At 42.5% G+C, this 26,412-nt stretch overlaps 1 protein-coding gene across 1 annotated transcript in view; it reads right to left on the bottom strand.

Moving 5' to 3' along the window:
• THRB (thyroid hormone receptor beta) overlaps positions 1-24,029 on the bottom strand; it is a 438,230-nt gene extending 414,201 nt beyond the window's left edge. The window contains exon 1 of the mRNA XM_072651177.1: positions 23,974-24,029. The gene's annotated coding sequence lies outside the window, so the exon portion shown is untranslated. The remainder of the gene's footprint in view (positions 1-23,973) is intronic.
• Between the last annotated feature and the right edge of the window lie 2,383 nt (positions 24,030-26,412).

Below are 26,412 nucleotides of genomic sequence, written 5' to 3'. Positions count from 1 at the left end.
TTGCCCAAGGTCGCAGTCAGTAAGTGGAGGAGGGGGAACTAGAATCCAAGGTTTTCCAACAAGTCCGTCCTTTATTCGCTAAGGGAGATTGCCTCGCCTCGTAAAAACTTATTTCAACTGATCTCCTATACCTCAACTGAACTGCCTGTCTATCCTCCTAGGAAGTCTGAGAAGCAGATATTCGGAGAGGATCCTCCCCCTCGCCCCCACTCTGGACTGTGAGGGGTTTGGAGGGAGTCCTGGGAAGTAAATGGCAGCACCCTAAGCTCCCCTAGGCTAGGGATGGGGGTGGAGCCAAGGACTGAAAATGCAAATAGCAAAGGCAGCAACCACCCCAGATCTCAGGCCCTACGGAACTCGTTTGGAGGTGACATAGGGTCCTCAAGCCAGAGCTACGTATTCCCTCACCGAAAGAGTGGCTCCCCAAATAGGAAAGGGGAGCTCACAGTATTGCCTGGGTGCAGGCAGAAGCTGGCTTCCTAGGCTTGGAGAAAAGCTATCCAGTAAATACTGCCTGTGATCAGGGCTGCAGTCCCTACGGTCAGGACCCCTGCTGATGAGCCAGCTCTGAGAAGCCAGTCTGGTCACCTCACCTGGGCAGAGGAGGGCCAGAGCTCTGGCTTTTTGGGTGACCGGGACCAGGGGAGTCACAGACTTTTTTTAAAAATAGCATTCATTTATCGAATAGAATGTCTCACTTGTAAGATGGATTTTGATGGGAAGGGGAGGAATTTTTCCTTTAACGCACTGAAAATTAGGCCCCAAAGCCTGCCAGTCTTCTCTTTGTCCTCATGAATCTATCTGGGGACATTATTCTGCCTTGGGGAGACAAAACGTTTTAAAAACATGAAATAGTCTGCTAATGCAACTGTTGATTTTCTTTGTTGAACTTAATTGGTTTGCTATGTGTCTCTGATCTCATTTTGTCTGTACACAGAAGTGTTGAAATAAACAATAAATTGAAAAACACAAATAAATAACCTATAGTGAGATTCAATAGTTCAGGAGAAAATAATGGTAACAAAGGAACATTATGATGTAACTATTTTTCTGGGTTTTACAAAAAATTGTTTTTCCTATTGTGAATATAAATTTATTAAAACCAAATGAGCCAAACCTCAGACTTTGCTAGAACCGAATGTGTGGGGCTAATCTTACTAGCTAATCAATGGCCAAAGGAGGCCTCCAGTGGAAAAGAACATTCTTTCTGCTTGAACACAAAGAGGAGATGAAATTGTTTCTTAAGGAACTTTTTATACAGGCTTTACTACACTGAATTGTGACTCTCAATGTGGCACAGGAGGGTGGCAGACCTGGGCTGGACGCAAGCCACTCACACTTGACCCTGGATAAGACATAACCTCCCCTGGCTACAGTTTCACCATCTTTAAAAGGAAGAGGCTGGTTTTGAGAATCAAATGAGATAGTTATCAAGTCATCAGTTTTCTTTCTGACATTTCCTGCATTCATCCAACCCCCCCGCCTTATCCCCCCCCTCCCCCCATTCAGGGTCTCATCACTTTTTATCCAGACAATTTCACCTTTATTAATCTCCTGACTGGTCCCCCTGACTCCAATCCATCTACCACACATATGCTGAATTGATATTCTAAAACAAACAACAACATTAACCTCTCTATGCTATATACACTTCTTTAGAATCTGGCTCCAACCTATTTCTCTAGATTGATGTCACATTATGCTCCTTCATGGATCACGTACTAGCCAAAGTGACATTCAATCTCCAGCCTCTGGGTCTTAGTCTGGACTGTGCCCCATGCCTGGATTGCCTTCCCTCCTCACCTCCTCTTCTGGGAATCCATAGCCCCCTCCAGGATTCAGCCAAAGAAACATCCCTCACTTTTTAAATTCCTTCACTTTACTTTTTTGTCCTTATTTTGTGTTTACTGCCCTACGGACACACTGTCTCCCCTCCTCCCCCTCCAGGGACGTAAGCTTCTTGAGGCTAATCTTTTCATCCCCAGCCCACAACACCGTCCTTGGCCCATCTTATTATTTTGACTGGCCCTCTGATTGGAGGGGCCATTGGAATGGGGAGCTGGTGGTAGGGCATTTCTCTCTACTAATGAGTGCAGATGGGTTCCTGCCAACAGCAGCTGTAGCTAGCTTCTAGTCTGGGAGAGCAGAGTTTCCCGGGAGTTTTGAATGTGTGTCTTGAACAGAGGACTTCCTAGGAGGCTTATTCTTTAACCATCATCAGAGGCCTAGGCACACAGTAGGCAATTAATAAGTGCTTGGTGAGTTGAATAATAAATTACAACCTTAAAACACTATGAATATCAGTTATTGTTGTTATTATCTAAAATATAATGAGACTATGGTTAGTTAATGGATTTTCACATCCAAGGAAGTCTCATAGTATGCTCTCATCCATCACTACTGGGAACTGCAGCTGACTGGGTTCAATGAAGCCGCCTAGTTACCAGCACAAAAAGCTGGCTTAATCAAGTATGTTACAGGATACTCCCTCATATATTACTGTATACAATTCTAATGGACTCTAAGGCGCCCACGTCAGTAGTGAGTGCTGCCAAGATCCCAGGGTATTGGCAGGCCCCTGACTCTCAAAGGAAAGGAAAGGAGAAGTTAGGAAGCTGGGGTTATGTTATAGATAAGATCATCTGGCTCCTCTGGAGAGCTCTTGTACTTCACCAGTGACAATTACCTGGTAGGGATCTTCATAATGAGAGTTACTCATGAAGACTGATTAACAGTGTTTCTAGCTCCTTCTAAGAAAGATGTCCTTGAATTGGGTGCAGAGTAGGAAATGGGAAAGAACTGGGTCTTAGACTGACTGGTCATCTCCCAGCCTGGAGAATTATGCTTGGTAGGAGGCCCCCATGACCTTATCATCCTCTCCATGCTGTGCGGTGTGTGTGTGTGTGTGTGTGTGTGTGTGTGTGTGTGTGTGTGTGCGTGCGTGTGTGTTTCCTCTGGACTGCCTTTCTTACACTGACAAACCTGACATGCAAATTATCAGGAGGCCACGAACAGTATGTGAGAGTCACAATCTCTCTGGGCCTCAACTTCTTGAGATAAGGGTGATAAAATTACATCCTGTCTGAGATCACAGAATTTTAGAGCAAGATGGGATAAAACAGGTAGTCTAACCACCTTACTTTACAGAGGAGGAAATTAAGCCCCACAGATGTGGCACCACTTGTCCATGATTCTACAGATAGTGAGTGGCAATGCTAGGACTCCAGCCTGAGTCTCCTGCCTCTCCAGCCTAGAACTCTCCCCTCTTGGCCACTACTATTCTCCCTACAGACACGATGATCCATCTCCCACCCCCATCCATGCCCTTACTCGTCTTCCTCTTCTCTCTTACAGAATGCCTAGTTTCCTTCCAAGCACAGTTCAGGTGCCATCTCCTTTTAGGAAACTTTCTCTTATCCTTGGGGTTATCAATACTCTCATATATAAATGCAATACCAGTGGTATTTCATAATTCACTCAAGATTTTGCCCAAGGGCAATATTTTGGACCTGTAGTCTAGGTAGTTCCTATTTTTGTTGCTTTATGGAGTTCATATAAGACAAAAAAATAATTAGTAGTATAATCACAATAGGTCAGAACTCCCAGTTAGGAAAATTCCTAATATGCAGGCAGAGGCCTGGATCTCTGCCCTAATTTAAATTTATGACGTTCTCTAGCTAACCCCTGGCCTCTTTATATTTGAGACCAAAAAATCAAAATACTGGAAATGTTAAGGTAAAAGAAGTAAGCAGAGTATATTTCAATAGTTGTTACCGGACACACAAGGAGGGGGAATTGGAAAAAGAACAGATTTTTTTAAACTTCCCTTAGTCCTTAAAGAGGTTAATAGAACCCGTAGGTTCCTCAAAGTTCTTATGAACTGAGCAGCCTGGGTGGGGGGCAAGGAGGCAGGATGGCCTGCCTTCTATGTAGTCCTTTCAATGTCTCCCATCATTTTTGGCTCCTAGGCCACTGATCCTTTCTTTCTGAATCTAAAATGAATTCTGCCTACATCTCTGGGTGAGTCTGGGGAGGCTGTTTCTTTTTGTCTTTGCAGCTCAATTCTTGAGGTCCTCCTTCTTCCTCTCAACTTACATCTCCTTTAAAGAGCTCTGGGGAACCATTCAATCCTGCCTTCCAAATCAAATATCCCAGTCATCTCCAATGGCTTTCAGACCAGAGACAGGGAAGGCTTATCCCTCTGAAATGCAAATCCCAGAATGCCAGCTGGTCCCTCAGACCATCTTACACTCACTCATATGTGAGCAAGTTGTATCTTCCTTCTAGGCAGGGATTATTATATGTTTTTCTTTGGTGTTTAATAAATGTTTGTTGACTGACTGAACTGAAATGAATCAGTACTTGCTTTCACTGAAGTGAAAGGCTAAATGTTCTTTCCAAGTTAATGGAGCTCCCCAAAATGACTCTTTTATAGCTAAAGGGCAGCTTATCTAACCCTGGGGAAAGATATGACTAAAAGGAGTTCTTTTTAGAGGAAAGCTGCTAAATTTATATAACAGATACTCATTCTTGTCTTTCATACATGCAATACAGAGTTTTAGACTAGTTGGAAATATACTGCCAGGATGTGAATTCTGTATTCTTCTCCAATGGTACCTGAAACAGTAATGACACAGCAAGCTCTCAGCAAAGGCTTGTTGATTTGAGGAGTTCCCAACATTCCGTATGAGGATGATGACTGACCAGGAAGGGACCTTAGGGGCCATCTCTTTTAACTGTCTTATTTTACATGTGAGGAAACTGAGACCCTCCAAGATTAGGTGACTTGCCCAAGGTCCTACAGTTGGTAAAAGCTCAGATTTGGACTAAAGCTCTCTGATTCTAAAGTCACTCTTCATCTACTTTGCCCTGGCTGCCTCTGTCATGACACTCTGTTTAAAGAAAATCCAGTCTGAACTGTTAAGTATCATCCAAGTCTGGGTGGAAAGACATGAAAGCAACCATCACTCCAAACACTAACAAGCTAAGTTTGCAGTCAGAAACCATGAAGCCAAATCCAGCCTTTGTGTGTGAGGATGGAGATGTCAACCATCTAAAAAGTCTATAAAGAAAATGGGGAGTGATGAAGGGCTGGGCAAAGATGGGGAAATAATTGTTTAAAGTCATTTTCTTTTCCATCTGCTTGAAAAATGGCTCATTTAGGGTCTGATTCAACTGATAATTGAACTGTACTAACAAATGGGAAAGACCCCAAAATACCATGAGCCATTAAATTCTCAGATGACCACAGAATGGTGTCTTCAAAGACTCAACTGCATGTCACCAAAACACGTCAATTAACTGTACCCAACTCCTCCCCCTCCACAAACTCTGGCTTTTCAAAAGTCAAATGTTAATGCTCATATAAATAGGAGATTAAATACAAAAGTCCCATGAGAATAAAGTACAAGTATTTTTTTCTTCAAGGGAAAGATGAAAGAAAAAAGCAAATTCTACTTTTACTCACCAGACCCATTTACATATTTAGATGATACCACACATCAAATGTGTTTATGATTATTTACAATTTGTAAATCCTTAAAATACCTGGAGTTGATATGAGTCAGAGCTAGAGTAACAGTCTTAACTTCCAGTTTTATTTGGCTGTTGTCAGCTTCGAAGAGAGTCTCAGTTTTAGCCTGCTATAAAATGGATTGATACCTCCTATTGTCACTCCTTCCAGGTTCTTATAATAAACTCTGGTCAGCTAGATGGTGAAGTGGATAGAGTTCCAGGCCTGGAGTCAGAAAGACTCATCTTCCTGAGTTCAAATATGGTTTCAGATATTTACTAGCTATGTGACCCTGGACAAGTCACTTAACCTGTTTGCCTCTGTTCCTCATCCATAAAATGAGCCAGAGAAGAAAAATGACAAACCACTCTGGTATCTTTGCCAGGAAAACTTCAAATGGGGTCATGAAGAGTTGGTCAATCCTGATATAGCCCAACAACATAATAAACTCACTGCCATTTGAACAAAATAATTAAGGAGGCATATATTTATGAGAGGCAGTGAGGTGCAGCTGACACAAGAGAAGGCTTGAAATAGGGAAGATCCAAGGTAAAATCCTATCTTGGTTCCTCAATAGCTAGGTGCTTATGGACAAGTCACTTTTCAGTGTCCCGAGGTGAGTGGGATCAAATAGAAATGGGGGCCACTAAATTGTAGAAAAGGATCCCTACCTGCCACTTCTTGACTTTCTAATCACAAATTAACAGAATTACCACTTAGGTCATATTCTGGTTCACTGCATTCAGCAGTGTCATTGGCCACATTGGACAGGTGGCCAAGTGTTTCACCCTTCGGCCCCAGAAAATACTCCAAGATTATAAATTGCAGACAGGTTGCACAAGGAGATAGGAATTTCCACATGAAGACTTCCATACTCTGATGAAGTTAGACTTACAGACAAAAATAAGAAAGAAGTTTTATAAAAAATCAAGTTTCCAAAAGACTTTACAAATGTTTGGAAAATGCCCAGTATGCACAGATTACAAACAAAAAAATGTCACTGCAGAAAAGATTCCTCAAGATTTTCCTGATCCCCCTAGGTGCTAGCCCCACTCCTTCCTCCATTCATCTTGCATTGATTTATCTTCTATCTCACATGGTCAGGGAGAATGTAAATTCCTTGGGGCAAAAAATTATTATTTTTGTCTTTGTGTACCCAGATCCTGGGGCATTGGGAAGCACATAGTTAGAACTTAATAAATGGTCACTGAATTAAATTGTGTCAAATGGTTGAACAGGGAAACAAAATTCTGATTCCCACCCAACATAGATTTGAAGTAATACAGTCAGTCCATTGTGGCGTGTGTGTGTGTGTGTGTGTGTGTATGTGTATGTGTATGTAGTGTTGCATAAACATATATTACCTTCTTATATGTATGTGCATATATACGTGTGTGTGTACGTGTGTGTAGACAAGCACACATACACACATAGATGGACTTGTATATGGGATGCATAGCGAATTCTCAGTTGAGAAACCAATCCCCTCTACCAATGCAGGTTATTAACTTCATTGCAGGTGGTGGTCTTAGAGAGCAGCCCTAAGTGTGTAGAGGTTAAATGGCTGTCCATCAGTCAGTTAATAAGCATTTATTAAGGACCTACCATGTACCAGGCATTGTGGCAAGCTATGAAGATACAAAGACATCAGGTGAGGGTCACTCAGCCAGTGCGTGTCAGAGGATGGCATTGAATTCAAGTCTTCCTGGCTCTAGGAATTTTACTTTTCACACTGACTGTGTGAAATGTGTGTGTGTGACCATGCCTCCCTGAGCCTTCACTTTCAGATGTGTGAAAGCGGAATAATAACCTCTTCAAACCTACTTCGCAGGGTTGTTTTAATATCCAAATAAGACAATGACCAAAGTACTTTGTATACTTTAAAAAAGGGCAGCTAGGTGGTGCCATGGTGCATAGAGTGCCAGGCCTGGAATCAGGAAGACTTTTCTTCCTGAGTTCAAACCCAGCCTCAGACACTTACTAGCCGTGTGACCCTGAGCAAGTCACTTCATCTTGTTTGTCTCAGTTTCTTCATCTGTAAAATGTACTGGAGAAGGAAATGGCCAGTTGCTCTAGTATCTTTGCTGAATGGGGACATGAAGAGTTGGACATGACTGAAACTACTCAGCAACACCAGCACTTGGCAGTTAAGAGTCTTGAGAGTGCTGAGGCCTCTTTGGCCTTCAAATAACCTGATTCACTTTCCAGGTTCTTGTGGGGGCTGGAATCAGTGGATCATCAAAAGTCCTTAGGTTTTTTTTTTTCTATTTATTGTCCTGCAGATGAGAAGGTGACACTCATTTCCTTCTCTCTTAGTAGGACATAAACTTTGAGGCTTTTTTTGTTTTTCCCCCGGTAATGGTGATTTATATTCCCCACTGGTTGGTTTTTTCATTTCTGCCATGCAGGTCCCTTATATTAAGGCCTATGCACTTCCTGTTTCTTTCTCATAGTCATGGACTAAGATTTCAGTTCTGGGGTGGCAGGGCTGAGAGGGGAAGGTTAATTCTGCTCGGGTGGGCTCAGCCATCCCACTCTCCCCAATCCTTGTGACTAATGGCACACACTAACAAAACTGCTGGCTTGGGCAAAGAGAACCAGTGCTAGCCACAAAGGAGAGTGAAGATAATTGGCCCTTGTGAGCATAGCCTTAAGCCAGTGAGAATCCTCTCAAGGAGCTTTCCTTTTCCTGAGGGGATTCTCACTTCCCCTCTTGCCCTTGGAATTGAAACCAGACAATCCTAATTAGGTAGTTTATGGAAATTTACTTTTTTATCTGGAATAATGTGAAAATAGTTATCAAGCTAGTCAGATGTTTAGAACCCACAATCTCTCTTCTGGGCATGGAACCAAAGGAGACCCCAAACAGAAAGGTCTCAGAGCAACGAGCATAGTCACACATTTTAGTAACAGCAAAAAACTGGAAAGAAAGTGACTGCTCATTGACTGGGGAAAGGCCAAAGAAAAGGTATGAAATGACTGCAATGGGAGATTATTTTATTCAGTGGAAAGGATGAACATGATGAATTCAGAGGAACAGGAGGAATGAACTGATGCACATTGAAGGATGCTGAGCTAGGAGAAGCTGATGCAGATGAAAACAATGTAACAAAACTCAACTCCCATTAATGACTATGATAGATCTTTGTCTCAGAGTAATGATGATGATTCAGATCCTTCTCTGCTTCTCAGTGGTGGTGGGAGAGGTAGAGACCACAGATGCCAAGACTACCAGAATTCTGTGTTTGCTGATGGTCAGATCTCCGCCCATATCATTATGTGAGTTAGTATTTATTTTGTTTTAAGGGAGGATTTCATGGAGGAAGGGGAGAAAGGTAATGGAAGGGAAGCAGGGAAGAGAGGAGGAAGGGAGGAAGATAGGAAAAGGGGAAGGATGAAAGGAGGGAGGGAGAGAAAAGAATGGAGGGGGGGAAGAAGATAGGAAAAAAGAAAACAAAGGAGGGAGGGAAGGAAGGAAGGAGGGAGAGGAGAGAGAAAAAGAGGAAAGAAAGGAGGAAGGAAAGGAAGGAGGGAAGAAAAAATGAGAAGGCAGGAGAGAGGAAGAAAATGCTCTTTCTGTTTGAATTAACCTAATCAATCAAATTGGAAACAGGAGAGGAATTCCAGCCAAAACTGATCATTATTTTAAATAATAATGATAAAACTGAATTAGAATACTATCTCCCAGCTAACCTTTTGCATATTTCCTCATGGAGCAGCCAATTAATAATTCACCTTATCTAAGTTAGACAAGACAGAGGATTTGGAGGTACTGAGCAAACTCCCCGGAAAGGAAGGTTTTAAATCAGAATGTACACAAATCACTTCCAAATGGAATGCAACACATTCAAAGAGGCCGCCATTGCTCCCCTTCTTTAGGATTTCAGGAGTCCTGGAAAGTCTCCAGATTTCTGATTTGCTACTACTCTGAAAGAATGGTCAGTATCCACAAGAAACAAGGTTCAGCAGTGGTTGCTTCCAGCACTGACATAGAGAAATCCAGTCCAGTAATTCTTAGTGATTAGAGGGCTTCAGAGTAGTTTTGGCCAAACCATGTCATCCCACTAATAGGCCTAGGCAGAGACTAAAGATGGGATATGGTGGATCTATTATTTCATGGAGAATAATGGATTGATTCTGTCATCCATTTCAAGCCAATGAATATCAGTACAACACAAATGCTGAAACATATGAAAAAAATACATATTCATTCCCCCAGGAGAACATGGGAAGCAGGGGAATGGGCAGGGGCTGTTTTCAGTTTTTGCCTTGTAGAGCCAGTATCTGGCACATAGTAGGTGCTGAATAAATGCTTACTGAATTGCATTAAAGAAATCCCCAAACTCCTAGTAGGGGATCAGGTAACCAGTGGGTGCTTAATAAAGACGTTTTGACTAATTGAATTTAATTCAGCAGGCATTTATTCAGCACCTACTATGTGCCAGATCCCGGGGATACCAAAGAAAACCCAAACAAATTCCTGCTGCCCAGGAGCTTCCACTGTCTGCTGTGAGAGAGACATCGGAGAGCCCTGCGTGGCGTCCTTCGGTTCGGAAAATGGTTCGGATTGATTTTGCTTCCTTTCCTCTGAACATCTTTCTATTTAAAGTAAGTCGCAGTTTCTTGCTTCCTGTCTGTCATTATGCTGTCTCCATGGCAATAGCAAACGCCAGCCGAAGGCCGGGAGACACACACAGACTGCACCTTGCTCCCCGGCTGATCACACTGACTCGAAGGCCCCGCTATGACAGGGCGGAAAATATGCCAACATCCGATTCGACTTTGTGCTTGTTTGCGGAAAGCATTGTGTCTGTCAGTCTGCAGCAGATGAGGGATTGCGGGGCGATAAAGACAGCGGCCACACGAACATGAAAGGCTGAGGAGCACGGATGGGGGGCACTGTTCACAGGATGCAACGATGCCCCCCTGCTGTGGGCATACGTGACTTCCAGCTGCTTGAAGATTCGGAAAACCGGCTGGAAAAACAGGGCGAAAGACCCAGAATATCCCCAACAGCCACCACGGAGGACCCAAACACGCCTCAGAAGAGGTGACTCAGTACCTTCGTACTTTGATGTTGCTCAGAATTCTTAACAGGCTCAGTGTTCAGGCTTCCCATTCTACAGAAGATTGTCAATTCGAGTCAAATGTTAGCAATGGGACTGGGGTCAACGATTCCTTTCAACAAGCTGAAAAAAGCTTTAGAATTCTGCATCACTTGGATGTCTCAATAGACCCAGGGGAAGGATCAAATAGAACATACAACGTCTTATAATCAATCAAACAACAACCATGTATGTAAGCACCTGTTAGATATGCCAGACACTGGGTTAGGTACTGGGGAGACAGCTAAAAATGAAACCATTTCTTCCCTAAAGGAATTGACATTCTCCTGGGTAAATGCCATCTAAAGAGGAAAGAAAAACTAAAAAGTAGATTACGGGGTTGTATATTACAGACTATATAATATAGTATACAATGTTGTATACAGAACACAGAAATGAATGTTTAAAATACAGTATATGTACAACATATACAGTGTTATATATTCTAGAACACAGTGATGAATGCTTATAGTACAGCATATCTACAATATATAATGCTACATCCAGAACACAGAATAAATGTTTATAAATACTATATAGTCAAAACAGTGTTGCACATAGAATACAGTCATGAATGCTTATGATAATCATTAGGCATCAGGAGAATTATTTTAGATTATGTTCAATATCTTCTTTTTACAAAGTGGAGGAAATTTGTAACATTGTAGAATGATTTCTATCAAAGAAATCTTGAGAGAGCCTGGGGTAGTGGATTCAGAACCAGACTTAAAATCAGTAAGACCTGAGTTCAAATGCTGCCTTCTCATGCTATGTGACCATGGGCAAGTTGCCTGTTTTCTGAGTCTCAGTTTTCTTCATCTGTAAAACAGGAAAATAAGAGTGCCTACCTCACAAGGTTTTTCTGAATACCAAATGAGATAGCTTGCAAAATACTTTGCAAACTTTAAAGGGACATATAAATGCTAGTTTTTATTATTATCAGGCAGCTAAGTGGCTCAGCAGTTAGAGCTTTGGGTCTGGAGTTAGGAAGACGTGAGTTCAAATCTGGATTCAGACCCTTACTGGCTGTGTGACCCTGGACAGGTCATTTAACCCTGTTTGCTTCTTTCTTCATCTATAAAATGAGCTAGAGAAGGAAATGGCAAACTACTCCAGTATCTCTGGGAAGTAAATCCCATGGACCCCATGCTTCATGGGGTCACAAAGAATTGGACAGGACTAAACAACAATTATTATTATCATCATCAGAAAAAGTTAAAAAAAAAAGCATTGATCTTTGAAGAAGGGGACATCATGATTTGGACAATTTGTTCATGTTCATTTAAGAAACATCTCATAGATTCCTGGGATGTAGACCTGGAGAGAAACTTATGGGCTGCTGAAATCATTCCCTCATTTTACAGATGAAGAAACAAATCCAGGGAAGCAGTAATAATAAGGGGGCAGTCCTGGGATGGAAAGCCAAGTCCTCTGCCTCCAAATCCAGAGCTCTTTCCACTCCGCAAGAGCTACCAGGGCTATTGGCTAACCTCGGTGTCACTACCCTACACACATCGGGTCAGAGGGTCACAGAGGATCAGAGGTAGCAGAGGTGCAGTAGACAGAGGACTGAACTGTAGGTCAGAAGACTTGGGTTTAAATCCCATTTCAGACTCTTAATACGTGAATGATGAGGAGCCCTTTACTTAGCTGCTCACACCTCAGTGTCCACATCAATAAAATGGGTATATACAAAAATACTTGTACTTTCTTCTTCTCAGGGTTGAAGCACTTTTTCCCATCCTAAAACACCATCTAAGCATGAACTATTATGAAAGGATATATGGAGTGTACTCTCTCTGCTGATTTCCTTGCCAGAGTCTGCAACCCTTCTAGGATTTGAGAGATGGTTTTTGAGAAAGGGTATGAAAAGAAAATTCATCACCTCTGCGAGTCAGATCTTTGGAATTTAAGATGGCTCATCCTTAGATAAAAGGCCTAAAGCCTCTCACTGGGCCTTCACAGCTCAGGTATGCTGGAATAAACTCTGAGATTTCATGTCAGTTGCAGGCCTCAATGAGACACTGGAAAAGGGCTTTAATGGAATGTGGAATAAGTCATAAAATCAATGAATGAATGCATGCATGTATTTCCAGCATCCCCCTCCCAATGAATCCCTGTCCAGGTTTGTTGCCCATAACCTGAAGATAACATTTTGTCTCCTGCCTCTCTGTTTCCCAGTCCACTGAATTTGCACAAACTTCCATGTTAGAATGCTACTAGCTTCCTTCAAAATTCAGCCCAGGTGCTACCCTTTATGCCAGGCTTCCCTGGTCCCTCCAGTTAGCACTGGCTTCCTCTTGACATTTTTTATAAATCTGCTTTTACTCATCTGTATAGATGTCCTATACCTCAGTAGAAAGGGAGCACCATGAGTGCAAGGATTATTTCATGTATTTCTTAATTCTCAGCACTTAGCTCCTTGCCTTGCCTGGATATTTGCCAGGGTACTTAATAGATGCTCTCATATAATTTTAAAAGAAAGACTTGAGTTCATATTTAGCCTTAGACACTTACTAGCTCTGTGACTTTCACCAACCTCTGCCTCAATTTCCTCATCTGTAAAATAAAGATAATAATAGCACCTAACTCCAAAGTTTGTTGTGAAGATCAAATTAAATACTATTTGCAAAGTACTTGGCTAGACTTAAAATGCTATGTAAATTCGATTATTATTATTAACAAGACAACTGTAAATCCAACTTAATTCAACAAACATTTATCCCACTTTGGATACTTGCTAGTAGAATAACCTCAGGTAAGTCACTAAACCTCTCCAAGCCTCAGTTTCTTCATTTGTAGAAGGAGGGGTTGAGAGGCATCATAGTGCAGTGAAAAGAAAGTTGGTTCTGGAGTCAGAGGCCTTGTGTTCAAATCTCCCATAGGATACTTGTCACTTATGTCACATTGGGAAAAGTCACTTAACTTCCTTAAGTTCATAAAGTAAGGAATTTGCATTCAATGGTCTCTAAGGCCCTTTACAATTCTAAATTTATGTCCTATTAGGCGCCTACAGTGGGCTACTCACTGTTGGGCTGAGAATACAAAGACATAAATAAAATCATTCTGGTCCTCAAGGAGTTTCTATTCTGGTGGGAAGCTGGAAGGAGACCCAGAATGTACACAAATAAACCAATACAAAATATGTGCCAAATGAATGCAGAGTATTTGGGAGGGTAACAATTAGGGAGGATCAGAAAAGGTCTTATATTTCATATAAAGATGGAACGAATGATCATAAAGACACTGTACAGAAAGTGGTGTTAGATGAATCCAATGTAATTTAATGTATTGCACAGAACTATATCTTCAAAGGAATAAATCCCCAAATGGCATACGTGTGTGCACGTGTGTATATATGTGTGCCTATATGTGTATTTGTGCAGAACTAGATGGTTCCTTTAAACAATTCAAAGAGAAAAGCATCTGCCCGGTTAGATTTCCACAAGTGCTATAGCTTATTTTTCATCTCAAACTTTGTAGAATGGGAAAAGGAACAGAATCATGATTACTCTGGGACTATAATGTTCAATTTCCTGATTTTTGTATTTTTAAAGAGTCAGCCATAATGCCAGCTAGCTCTCTGCTTTGATGTTTTTGGATAAAAAAAGGGAAAATGAGAGAATTGTGATTGAACCATGCAGCTCATTTACTTGAATATGCAAAAGGGAATCTAAATAAATGGATAAACACAGCTGTATGTCTTCAATGCATGGACCCCTAGAAGTGTGACTCCTGGCAAGTGTAGACATTTGGAGTTCTAAATTTAAGTGTATTATTAAAAATGGGGCAGACAGTTATCTCCTGCCTAATTTCATCTCTAGGAATCTATAAAATCAGACTGGATATTCAGGTCCCAAATCCATCTCCATATCTAGGCATTAAGTTCAGTGCATGTCTTAAAACATTTAACAACACCCAGAGGTTTCTCACGAATTACAGGCTTTGACAGTCATCACCGTAGCCCAGTTAACAATAGGATAGAGTGCTGGGCATTAAAGTCAAAAAGACCTGAGTTCAAATTCAACCTCAGATACTTACTAGCTGTGTAAACCCAGGCAAGTCACTTAATCCTGTTTGCCTCAGTTTCCTCGTCTGTAAAATGAGCTGGAGAAGGAATTAGAAAACCACTCTAGGATCTCTGTCAAGAAAACTTCAAATGGGGTCATGAAGAATCAGCCGACTGAACAACAACAAAGCTGATAACAAAGGACCACTCAGTTTTGAGATCAGAGCATCCTAGCTCCCTAACCCTTACCCTATATGTGCCCTCAGAAGTCTTCTAGTGTGAACCCCTCATTTTTTGAATGAGGAAACTGAGGTCCAAGGAGATTAAGTCACCTGCCCAAGGTCACACTGATTGTAAGAATCAGAGCTGAGATCTGAACCCACATCTTTGGATTCCAGAGTCAGGGTGCTTTCCATTTTTCCAGGCTGTCTATAGGTTATAAACACCATCTGAGAAATACTAGGCGCTCATGTAAACCACATTTCTTCCTTCCTCCTCACTCCCAAATAGGAAAGCCTTCAAATGTCAAAACAAAAATCTTTGCCTTTCAGGCCAAAGAGAAACTTTGATGGTGATTCTTGGAAGAGCCTTTTCCAGAATGTTAGCCATCATCATCATCACACTTGTTGCAGTGATCTCCCTACCAACACTGACTGCAACTCCCTCCATGCATAATAGATGACTTCACGACTTACTGTGGAAAATTATGTCATTATCTAGCAGCCAACCCTCTGTTGCTAACCTTCTCCACACTTAGCTAGGTTGATCTTTGAAGACTAATCTGGATACAACTAAACTAAATTCAATCAATATTTATTTAGTGTTGATTAGGTTCAAAGTCCCGCATGAGGTATTGGGATATGAACCTAGGTCACCCTAATTCCAAGTCCATTCTGCCTCTCCAATGCTAGGGGGCAATCCTGGAAGGCAGTGCCTTTTCTACTCAGGGAGAATAATGTCCTTGGACATCAGTGGTTCTAACTGCAGTAGATACACAAGAAAAGGTTATTCTATAAGCACTGTGAATAATGGGATGGCAAGGGGAAAGAAGTGAACTTGGGAAACCATCTGAGAGAGGATTATAGTTATCCAGGAGAAGGTAATGGGGGTCTGGATGAGGATGGTTTCAGCATGAGAAGAAAGGAAGGAATGAACAGGACAGAAATCATGGAGGGCAAATGGGTATGACATGACCCCTGATTGGGTACAGGACATGCTGGAGAGGGAATAGTGAAAGATGCCTCCAAGGTTGGGAGCTTGGGCTACTCAGAGGATGTTGGTACTCTCTTTAAAACTATGGACGTTGGCAAAAAGGGGCTAGTGGGAAAGAGGATGACACCAGTTGGGGATACATGAAGTCTGAGGTGTTGGTAATACATCCTGATGAAGGTGTCCTGCACACAGCCACTGGAAATGTGAGACTGGAATGCAGGGGATTGGAAAAGAATACTCACACCAGTAAGGATAATGAGGATGAAGATGATGATGATGATGAGGATGAGGATGATGATGATGATGATAGCTAGCATCTATATAGCATTATAAAGTTTTCAAAGCACTTCACAACTACTATCCTATTTGATCCTCAAAACAATCCCAGGAGTTAGCTGCCATTAAAGATGAGGAAACTGATATGAGAGACATTCTGTGACTTTAGCTGGGTCACACAGATAGTGGCTGAGGAAAGCCCATCGTTCAATGATATCAGGCAGTTTCATTAAGTAGTCACTGGTGACATCATCATCACAATTCACATTTGCAAGGTATAGAGTTTGCAAACAAATCTGAGTTATGATGGATGACATCACCATGATGGAAAAAGACAGAGCCGGGGAGGAGGGGGAAGGCAGAGGGGGATGCTTATATTAGAAGGGAGCCAAAGCCTTCCAGCAGGGTAAAGCAAGAAGGAGCTCTGCTTGCATAATTCTCAAGATCCAGAGTGATGTCCACACCATGATGAAGCATCCCAAGTAAAATTTAGAGGAATCAGTGCTCCATGATCCCTATCTTTGGGGGGAAAAGGCAAGAAAACCTCTAAAGATGAATCGACCCCTTAGCCTGCTAATTATACAACCAAACATGACTCTCCAAGAAATCAAGTTCATCAATAAAACAATGTCCTTGGGATATTTATGTTCAATTCTTTACTTTTATGACTCTTAAAGAGTTTACTATATGAATTAATTAATGATTAATGGAAAACTGGTGTCAACCTTTTTTTGTTGTGTGTGTGTATGCAGTCCCTGGAAATGTCCAATTACGTTAAGTAAAATCAGAACATTTTAGAAATTAATTACAATATAGACTAAGAAAATAAATATCAGTTATCCTGAAGCTCCTAAAAAGCTTATAGGAAATGGAAGAAAAGCCTTAAAATGACATGTAACTGAGAAATAATGGGTGAATGTCATTTCTTTCCCTAACTCTTATCACCTCCTGCCTGAACTACTGAAAGAGGAATCTAACCCTGTCACAAGTCTATGCCCCTTCTAGTTCATCTTCTACTCAGCTGCCAAAATGAATTTTCTTAAATGTAGGTCTGATGGTGTCACACCTCCCCCACCCTTTTCAATTGGCTCCCTATCACCTCCAACACCAAATATCAAATCCTCTGGCATTTCCACCTTTTTACTTTCCACCTTACACACACACACACACACACACACACACACACACACACACACACACACACACACACACACACACACACACACACACACCCCTCTCCCCAGTACCCTGTGTTGCTATGGAACTGGCCTCCTTGTGGCCCCTTGAACAAGACACTCTGTCTCCTGAGTAGGTACTTTCACCAGATGGCATCCATGCCTGGAATACTCTCCCTCTTCATTATTGACTGGCTTTCATCAAATCCCAGCTAAAAATCCAATCTTCTACAGAAAATCTTTCTTGAGTCCCTTAAAGATTGGTGCCTTCTCTCAGCTGATCACTTCCAACTGATCCCATGTATAGCTTGTTTGTGCATGATTGTCTGCATTCTGCTTCCTCCATTAGAACCTGAGGTCCTTGGGAACAAGAAGTGTTATATCCCCTGCACTTAGCAAAGTGCCTGCCACATAGGCCGCATTTAATAAATGCTTACTGACTGACCGACTTTTGGATGATCTGATGATTTGCACTATGCTTGGTTCTTTTATCCCTCATTTGAAATAGTTTAATAATTAAAAGGTTTTACTTGTTAATGATTCCTCAAAGTGGAAATATTACTTATGCTTGTTACTTTTCTAATCATTGTAAACCTGGTGGTCCAAACAGTTTTGGGCTATTTTTGGCTACTAAATGATGAGGTCCATGAGGTCAAAGACTATGTCTTTTCTAAATTTTTTGTCCTTTTCCCCCACCCTAGATCCTAATATCCAGATCCTTGGCAAACAGAAGACATTCGATAATGCTCAATTCAATCAGCTTTATTTTACTAAACATCCTTGTTTCACTGGAAAACAAAATCACAAAGTTCCGTTGATCTTCATTTGAGATGACTTCAGATAAAAGAATCATGATGAGTTAGATTTACAGCAAATTAAATTGGCACATTTATTTTTTGATCAAATACAGTTAACGTTTTATTTTTCAGTCTTGCATATATGAAGTAACCACTGTATATTAGATAGTTGGCCTTGGAACCAGAAAGACCAAAGTTCAGATCTGACCTCTGACCCTCTGGTCACTTAACCCCCTAGTGCTGGAAGCACCACCCTAAAACTGCAAAATGGTAAGAAAATGCTGAACTGCTTTGGCAGAGAGAGCTCCCCCATCTGGAAGTTCCTTATGTTGATAAAATCCCAAGTCCAGCCCTATCTCCACTGCTCCTATATATGGAAGTCCTCAACATCAGGAAACTGGAAATGCAAAAAGCTTACAGATGGAAAAAATCTGAGAGAGCATAGATTCCAAATATGCTTTTTCAGGGAGGTCTGCTCAAGGAAAGAACACTGGCTTTGAAACCAATGAACCTGGGTTCGAATTTTGACATTTGCCATGTCATTTATTAACCACAGGAGATTAGTTCAACTCTCTGGGTCTCAGTTTCCTCATATGTATAATGAGAATGTTGGACTAGACAATTTCTAAACTCCTCTCTGGCTATAATTCACATTCTACTATGAATGAATCTCTAGAAAACAAGGGCTATGCCCACTTTTTTCATTTAGGTGGTACAGTGAACAGAGTTCTAGACCTGAGTTCAAATCTGGAATGAGACATCCTTTAGTGATGTGGCCTTGGGTAAGTACTGAGCCTCTCTCTGTCTCAGTTTCCTCAACAGATAAATGGGTGTAATAATAGCACCTACCTCCCAGAGTTGTTGTCAGAATCAAGTGAGACAATATTTGTAAAGCATTTAATGCAATACCTGGCACATAGTAGATATAATGTAAATGCTTGCTAGTATTATTAGTGGTAGTATTTGTTGTTTAATCATTTTTCAGGTGTGTCCAATTCTTTGTGACTCCATTTACGGATTTCTTGGCAAAGATACTGGAATCGTTTGCCATTTCCTTCTCCAGCTCATTTTATAGATGAGGAAGCTGAGGCAGAGAAGGTTAAATAACTTGCCTAGGGTCACACAGCTAATAAGGGTCTGAGGCCAGATTTGAACTCAGGAAGAAGTTTTTCTGCTGCCAGCTCTGCTGTTCTATGCACTATGACACCACCTAAGTGCCAAGTATTAGTATTAAACATGGGATCTTGTATAGTGATAGGCACACAGGAGATGCTCAGTAAGTGTTTGCTGAAAGAATAACTGAGTGGCTCAAGGAAAGTAAAGAAGGAACGATAGTTAGGAGGGGTGTGGGGAGAATGGCACTGGCAGTGAGTCCAGTCTTTGCTGCCTGAAAAGAATTTCTCCAGGTCTAATAGTTTCTGTTTGCCATAACAAATATCAGGGGCTATCATACTGAATGTTTACTTTGTAAATATACTCAACTGATTACATAAGTCCTAAGGGAGAATCTTGATTCCCTTGATGAGTTCAAGTCAGATCCAGATGTACTAAATTCTGTATGAAGTAGCAGATATGCTTGTGGAGCCTTTAGTGTTCTCTGAGAGGTTGAGGAGAAAAGAAGAGGGAGCATGGGACTGGAGTAGGGGAAATGCTACACTGATTTTCAAAAAAGGGAAGAGCATGGAGACTGCAAACTACAGGTCAGTGAGTTTGCCTTCGATTCCTGACAATATCCAAGGACAGATTATTAAAGAGATGGTTAGTAAACATTTAGAAAGGGAAGCAGCCATCACAAAGAGCCAGCATACCTTGGTCATGCGTAGGTCGCACCAAACTAATTTCATCTCATTTATTTTTGGTAGGGTTACTAAACAGGTAGCTCAAGAGAAGTAGACAGAGGTAACCTAGATTTTAGCAAAGCATTTGGTGATGCTTCTATTGCTATTTTTGTGGAAAAGTTGTCAGTCCAGGCTACGTGATAGTACAGTCATCACTGGCTAAATAATGAGACTCCAAGATACTGTGCCACGTTGGTACCTATGGACTTTGAACATTTCAAATCTCCTATGGGCTAGTCCTCTTTTTGTGATTTATGGAAAGACAGGCAAGAATTTCTCAGGATGATAAGGCACGGCTGACCTATGACCTGTGCCAAAGGAAGACAATTCACAGATCCCAGAAAGCACCAGGGATTTTAGAAATACACAGAATAGGTACTTAATAATTATAGACTTTTTCGATGTATATTCACCAGAAACAAAACCCTGTCTGAACAAGGGGGAAATATAAGTAAGGTTTGTGGATGCCATTTCTCAATCCTGTAACAGAGACACTCATCTTAGAATCCATTTTCCTCTCCCTGAACCCAAATGAAAAGGTAAATTAAGTGAAGGGAAATAAACAAAAAACTAAGTTTAGTCTGGTAGCCTGTAAGTCCCTTGAGAGCATGGACTGTTTGTTTTTCACCTGAGAAGCAGGTACTGGATTTGAAATTAAGATAATCCTAGGTTCAAATTTTGCCATCAAAACTCGCTAGCTGGGTGACCCTGGGCAAGTACCTTCCGCTTTCTGTACCTGAGGTTCTAAATCTATAAAACAAGACTTTGTGATTTCTAAGGTCTCTTTCAGCTCTAAATAGACGATTTGAGGATTCCTACTGGCTAGCGTAATGTCTGACACAAAGCAGGTCTAACAGCTATTTGTAGATTGACTCATTATTAACTAACTTGGAGAAATTAACTAGAAATCCAAGGTCCCAGCTCCACTCTGCTGCTCAAGGAGGAGCTATCTATTATCTTTATGCCAATTTTTTTTCATCTTTCTAACAGCTACATTGACTTCCTTGACAGAGCTTTGGGAGGAGGATGATCAAAGTGTAATTAAACTCATAACCCACAAACAGGCTATGAAGTGCAAAGTACCATGTGATTAATTTCCTTAATGAACTTTTAGATGCCAAATCTCCTATTCCTCAATGCCATTTTAAAAAATAGAATATTAGAAAGACCTGCAGGCACAGTGGAGGATCCTGGTAGGTCAGTGAGCATCCAGTGTCATAATATATTTATTATTATGTTCCTTTAATAGAATGACAGTCAAGCTGAGTGAGCTAATCAAAATCTAGGTCACCCTTATTCCTGAGTCATGTAGAAGCCTGGTCCTTCTCTGGCCTTTGTGTAAGCCTCCAAAGCCACAATTTTAGTGATGCAAGCTTTGTGTTTTTAAAATGAAAATATCTCTAGGAGAGAAATCTTACCAAGAAGAACTATTGACACAAGAGAATTAATTGATCAGACCCTTTCCTGCTCACCTACTTTTGCAGACATTTCACATTTTTCCCCTCTACACATTCTATGTTGCAAACGTGGGAAAGGCCTATTTGAAATGGCCTGAATGCAGCATTCTCTCCCACCACCACACTTTTGCCCAAGCTTTCTGTCTTACACGTCTCAATGCCCTCTCTCCTAACAGTCACCTTTTTGAGCTCTTTTGCTATTCATTAATTGTTCTCTTCTGGCTCAAATTATCAACTCCTTGAGGAGTTGACTGATTTTCATTATACTTTATATCTCCAGAACCTGGAATAAAGAGTAAACATTTACTAGATGCTTTTTAAAGAATGATTTTTTGTCGTCCAGGCTCCCATAGACCTTCATCATTTGAGTTCCACCTATCTTTCTTTTAGATTTGCCTAATCTGAAGGGGAAAAGTGTGATTTGTTCTAGAACACTCAATCAGATTGCTAAATGGAGAGTCAAAGTTCCTACTCTCTTCCAGCTAGAGGGCTTCTTAACCTGGGATCATGAACTTGTTTTGTTTGTTTGTTTGTTAAGATTTTGACAACTGTATTTCAATATAACTAATTTCTGTTGTAATCCCATGTGTTTTATTTTGTGAGTTTAAAAAGAGTGTTTTGAGAAGGGGTTCATAGACTTCACCAGACTTCCAAAGGGGTCCATGACACACAAAAAGTAAAGAAATTTGCTCTACTATCCTGGGTGACCTTGGGCAAACCGATTAGCCATGCTAGGCTTCGGTTTTCTCCTACATAAAATAAAGGGTACAATTAAATTACCTCTGAAGTCCCTTCTAGCTCTGAAACCGTGTATGATCCTAGGAGACTGCCATATTCCAAGACATCGAACAAAGTACCCAATATTTTCCCCCAAATAGTCACTCCTTTGGATTAAGGAAAGCATATCTTTCCACCCCCTTCCCCCAAATGAGCACAGATTACCCAGGAGGGAAGGGTTTAATCACATGCTAGCACCCAATGGTTACAAGCTGAGGCACACTTAGAAATCTGGTGCAGGGCCCTGATGAGATGGTACACAACTGAATTTTATTTGGAAGGTGTGGGAAGGGGGAAGAGGTTAAGAAAAGCTCTGTTAGTCTAAGCAACTGCTCTGAGAGGACCTGGATACCTGTTACCATGGGATGACAAAGAACTCAAGGTGGAAATGAGAATAAACCAAAGGAGAAGCCAAATATCACCATCTTGCCTGGTCCTGTCTTGGTTCCTTCAAAAACTCTGACCTTGCCAAAGTTCCTCTTGTCCTTATGCTTTAGTTTCCTGGCTTATAAAATGGGACCATTATTAACACCAAACCACCTCTCCTGGAGACTAGAAGGAATAAAGTTGTTTTTAAAAATCCCTTAAGTGGCTCAGCACTTGGCAGACTATGACACCTCAGAGAGATGCTTAATAACTAATAATTATCTGATAGTGTTCGGAAACTCCCTAGCTGGGAAGTCACCAAGAGTTCAGGGTCAGGGAAATGGCAAAGAAGAAGGGGATTTCCCAGGGGGGGTTCCCCCCACCCCCATAACAACACTCCTTAACTAAAAGTGTAGTTAGCCTCTTAATCTTAAGGCTGTTTAAAATACAAACAACTTTAATTTAGAAGTTTGGGTAGAGGGCAGGCAAGAAAATGGTAAACCGAGAGGCAGGAAATCCAGAGGGAGAGAGGGAGGGAGGGAGGGAGAAAGAAGCAGAAGTCTAGCGACCGAGCGACACTCGAGCTCAGGAGCTGGCCGACTCACTCGCAGCTCCCTATCAAGTGATTAAGTGAAGATAGAGTCCGGAAACCTGAGGCAGAGGAAGAGGAAGGTCAGGGAACATGAGCAGTGGGGAAAGTAGAGGCAAAGAAAGAAGAAAATGCTTCCTCTGAAGTTGCTCCTAGAGAGAGGAGGATGAGGAAAGGAAGGAAGGAAGGAAAAGAGAAAAAGAAAGAAAAAGATGTGGAGAAATGAAGGAAGGAAAGAGAAAAGAAAAGTCAAGAAAGAAAGAAATCAAGAAAGAAAGAAACTAAGAAAGAAAGAAATCTAGCTTCCTCAGCCTGCTCCCCCTGCCATATGAAACGCCCCTTCGGGGCTGCCCTAGTTCGCCGGCTCTTCGGGGCAGTGCCGCCGAGCTGGCCCGCCCCCTGCCCCCCGCTGCCCCACAGCATAGGCAGCACCCCAGGCACGCCGACCCAACCACCTCTAGCTGGGAAACTTCATTAGGGGAATCCCCGGCTCCGCGCTGGCTGCCCTCCCCAGCCGCTCCGGGGTTCGAAGGAGGACGGTCGCATCCGGCTCTGGGGGCTCTCTATCCTGCTCCCCCCTCACACCCCCGCGCTGCCCCTCCCCGTCCCGGTCCCCTGCTGGGCCCGTCCCCGGCAGCTACGACCGCTCGCTCAGAGTTCGGCCCCTCCGCCCGGTCCCCTGGTGGCTCCTCTCCCCGCCCGCTCCTCGCAGGGTCCCTCCTCCCGGGTCGGACCCCGCGGGATCTCCTTGTCCCAGTCCCCAAGGGTCGAGGCAACCTTGGAGGGCTTGAGCGGGCTGCGGCAGGGCCCGGGGCGCCGAGGACGGGGGCTGCCAGGGCCGGGTCGGGGCCCTCTCTCACCTGACCAGCTGGAGGGAGCCCGGGAGCTGCAGACGCCCGAGGCTGGGCTTCCTCCCGAACAGCGTCGTGTCCTGGAATGACCCGGGCCGGCCTGCCCAAGGGAGGGAGGGAGAAGGGAGGGGGAGGAGGGAGGGGGAGTCCGAGTCCGGCCAGAGCGCAGGAGGCGCTGCTAGAGGCGGCGAGAGACAGACTATCCCACCGGCCGGCAGAGGGTAACTCCAGAGAGAAAGAGGGACAGTCCTGCTCAGCCTGGGGGGAGGGGAGGGGGGGGAGGGAAAGGGGAGAGAGAGAGAGAGAGAGAGAGACAGAGACAGAGAGACAGAAGAGAGAGAGAGAGAGAGAGAGAGAGAGAGAGAGAGAGAGAGAGAGAGAGAGAGAGAGAGAGAGAGACAGACAGACAGACAGACAGACAGACAGACAGACAGACAGACACAGAGAGAGAGAGAGACACAGAGAGACAGAGACAGAGAGAGACAGAGAGAGAAGAGGGGAGGGGGTTACAAAACACCAAAGGGTATGAGGGGAAGGAGAGGGGAGGGGGAGAAGGGGGTGCGAAGTACGGGGGGGGGGGGGGATATGGGGGCCAAGTGGGAGAGATGCAGAATGAGTTGCTGAAAGTGAGGGAATGCCCAGGAGAGAATGTGTCTGAATGGAAATGAGAGAGAATGAGTGAGAATGAAAGTGTGAGAAAGAGAATGAACAGCTGCGAGAACAGAAGAGACATGGAAGAGAAAATTATAAAGAAGGTGAAAGAAGAATGAGAGAAAGTGAGCAAAGATGGGAAAGAAGATGAGAGAAAAGGAATGATTATGAGAATGGAAGAGAATGAGAAAGAATGATGAAAATGAAAGACACTGAGATGATGGGAGAGAAAATGAATGAGAGAGCATGAGAGAATGGAAAACAGTACTAGGGGGAGAAAGAATGAACTCCAAGGAGAAAAAGAAAGTGTGAAAGAGAGTAAAACCTAAGAGCATGATAAGAAGAGAACAGAAAAGAGAAAAGTTAAACAAGAGCATGAGAAACCGGGACATGGGAGACCTAGTGATGGGAGAGGAGTGAGAAATGATCTGTTACAGTGAGAGGACCACGGTCTGCAGGAGTCATGGAATGGTGAGAGGCAAAAATGGTCCTTTGACCCCCTTGTAATTCCCATCCTGGACTTTAAAATCATAGGCTGTCAGTTTCCGTGTGTGTACCTGAAGGCTCTTGCATGTATATGGAGAACATTCCTTTTTCTCAGTGCTCATTTCTTAAAGCAGAATGTTTGCTTCTTCTCACTTACCTTTGCCGCAACTGCATTTATATAACTATGAGCCAGAACTGGGCTCTCACACTGTGGCCACCTTTGACTGTACTCTCCAAAGTTTCGCCCCTTCATAGCATGCTTTTCCCACCCCTAAAAGGGTGCAAGGGAATTATGAAGCTCCAAAGGATCTGGAGATTTCCCAAGAGAGTCTGTTGTTCAATTGTGTCTGACTCTTTGTGACCCCATTTGGAGTTTTCTTGTCAAAGGTACTGGAGGAGTTTGTCTTTTCCTTCTCCAGTTCATTTTACAGATGAGGAAACTAAGGCAAAGAGAGTTAAGCCACTTGCCCAGGGTCATACAGCTAGTAAATAACTGAAGCCAGATTTGAAATCAAGAAAATGATCTTTCCACCTCCAGCTCTGGCACTCTATCCACTGTGCCACTTAGCTGCAAGCCTGGGACCATAGATTTAGAATTAGAAGCAACCTTTTGGTTCAGTCATATTTCAGTCATGTCCAATCCTTGATAGCCCCATTTGAGGATTAGGTCTTCTAGTCCAGGGTTTCTTTTTGCACCCTTTACCCCTTTTTGGTATCAGCAGCATTTGTTGACGTTGTGTAGGGTAACGGCATGTGCAGGGTAAAGTGCACATGCTTTGTGCTCAGAACCAAGGCTGAAGTGAAGTTGTGGGATATAACATGGGCAAGAACTGCCGGAAACACTTCCAATTCATTATGCATTTGATTTTGAATTAATGTTTGGTCATATGTGTTCAGAAACCTTTTGCTTTTGCCAAATTTTTCATGACTTCATAGGGGGTCATGACCTACAGTATAAGATGTGCTGGAAATCCAACCTCCTCCTTTTGCAGATGAGGAAATAGCTTTAGAGAAGTAAAATGTTTGGCATGGGGTCACAAAGAGCCAGGATTCAAATCTGCTTCTTTAACTGCAGACCCAGAACACTTAGAATTGCCCTAAGTCCTTCTAAAACTGTTACATATAAATATGGGGAGTTATATATGGGGGTTATTTTTTCTCATCCATAAAGCCAGCTACTATAGACAATAGATGTTACAACATAGAAGACTTAACAATTGGAGACAACGACTCATTCTTGGGAAACAATATCCAAGAAAAGAGGCTCCCATTTCCCCTCCCAAAATCCCATGGCCTCATATGTCTTCAAAC

This window comes from Notamacropus eugenii, chromosome 3 (genome assembly GCF_028372415.1).
Source record: "Notamacropus eugenii isolate mMacEug1 chromosome 3, mMacEug1.pri_v2, whole genome shotgun sequence".
In the NCBI taxonomy this organism is placed as follows: domain Eukaryota; kingdom Metazoa; phylum Chordata; class Mammalia; order Diprotodontia; family Macropodidae; genus Notamacropus; species Notamacropus eugenii.
The sequence above is the reverse complement of the archived record's forward strand: the minus strand, read 5'-3'. Positions and strand labels throughout refer to the sequence as shown.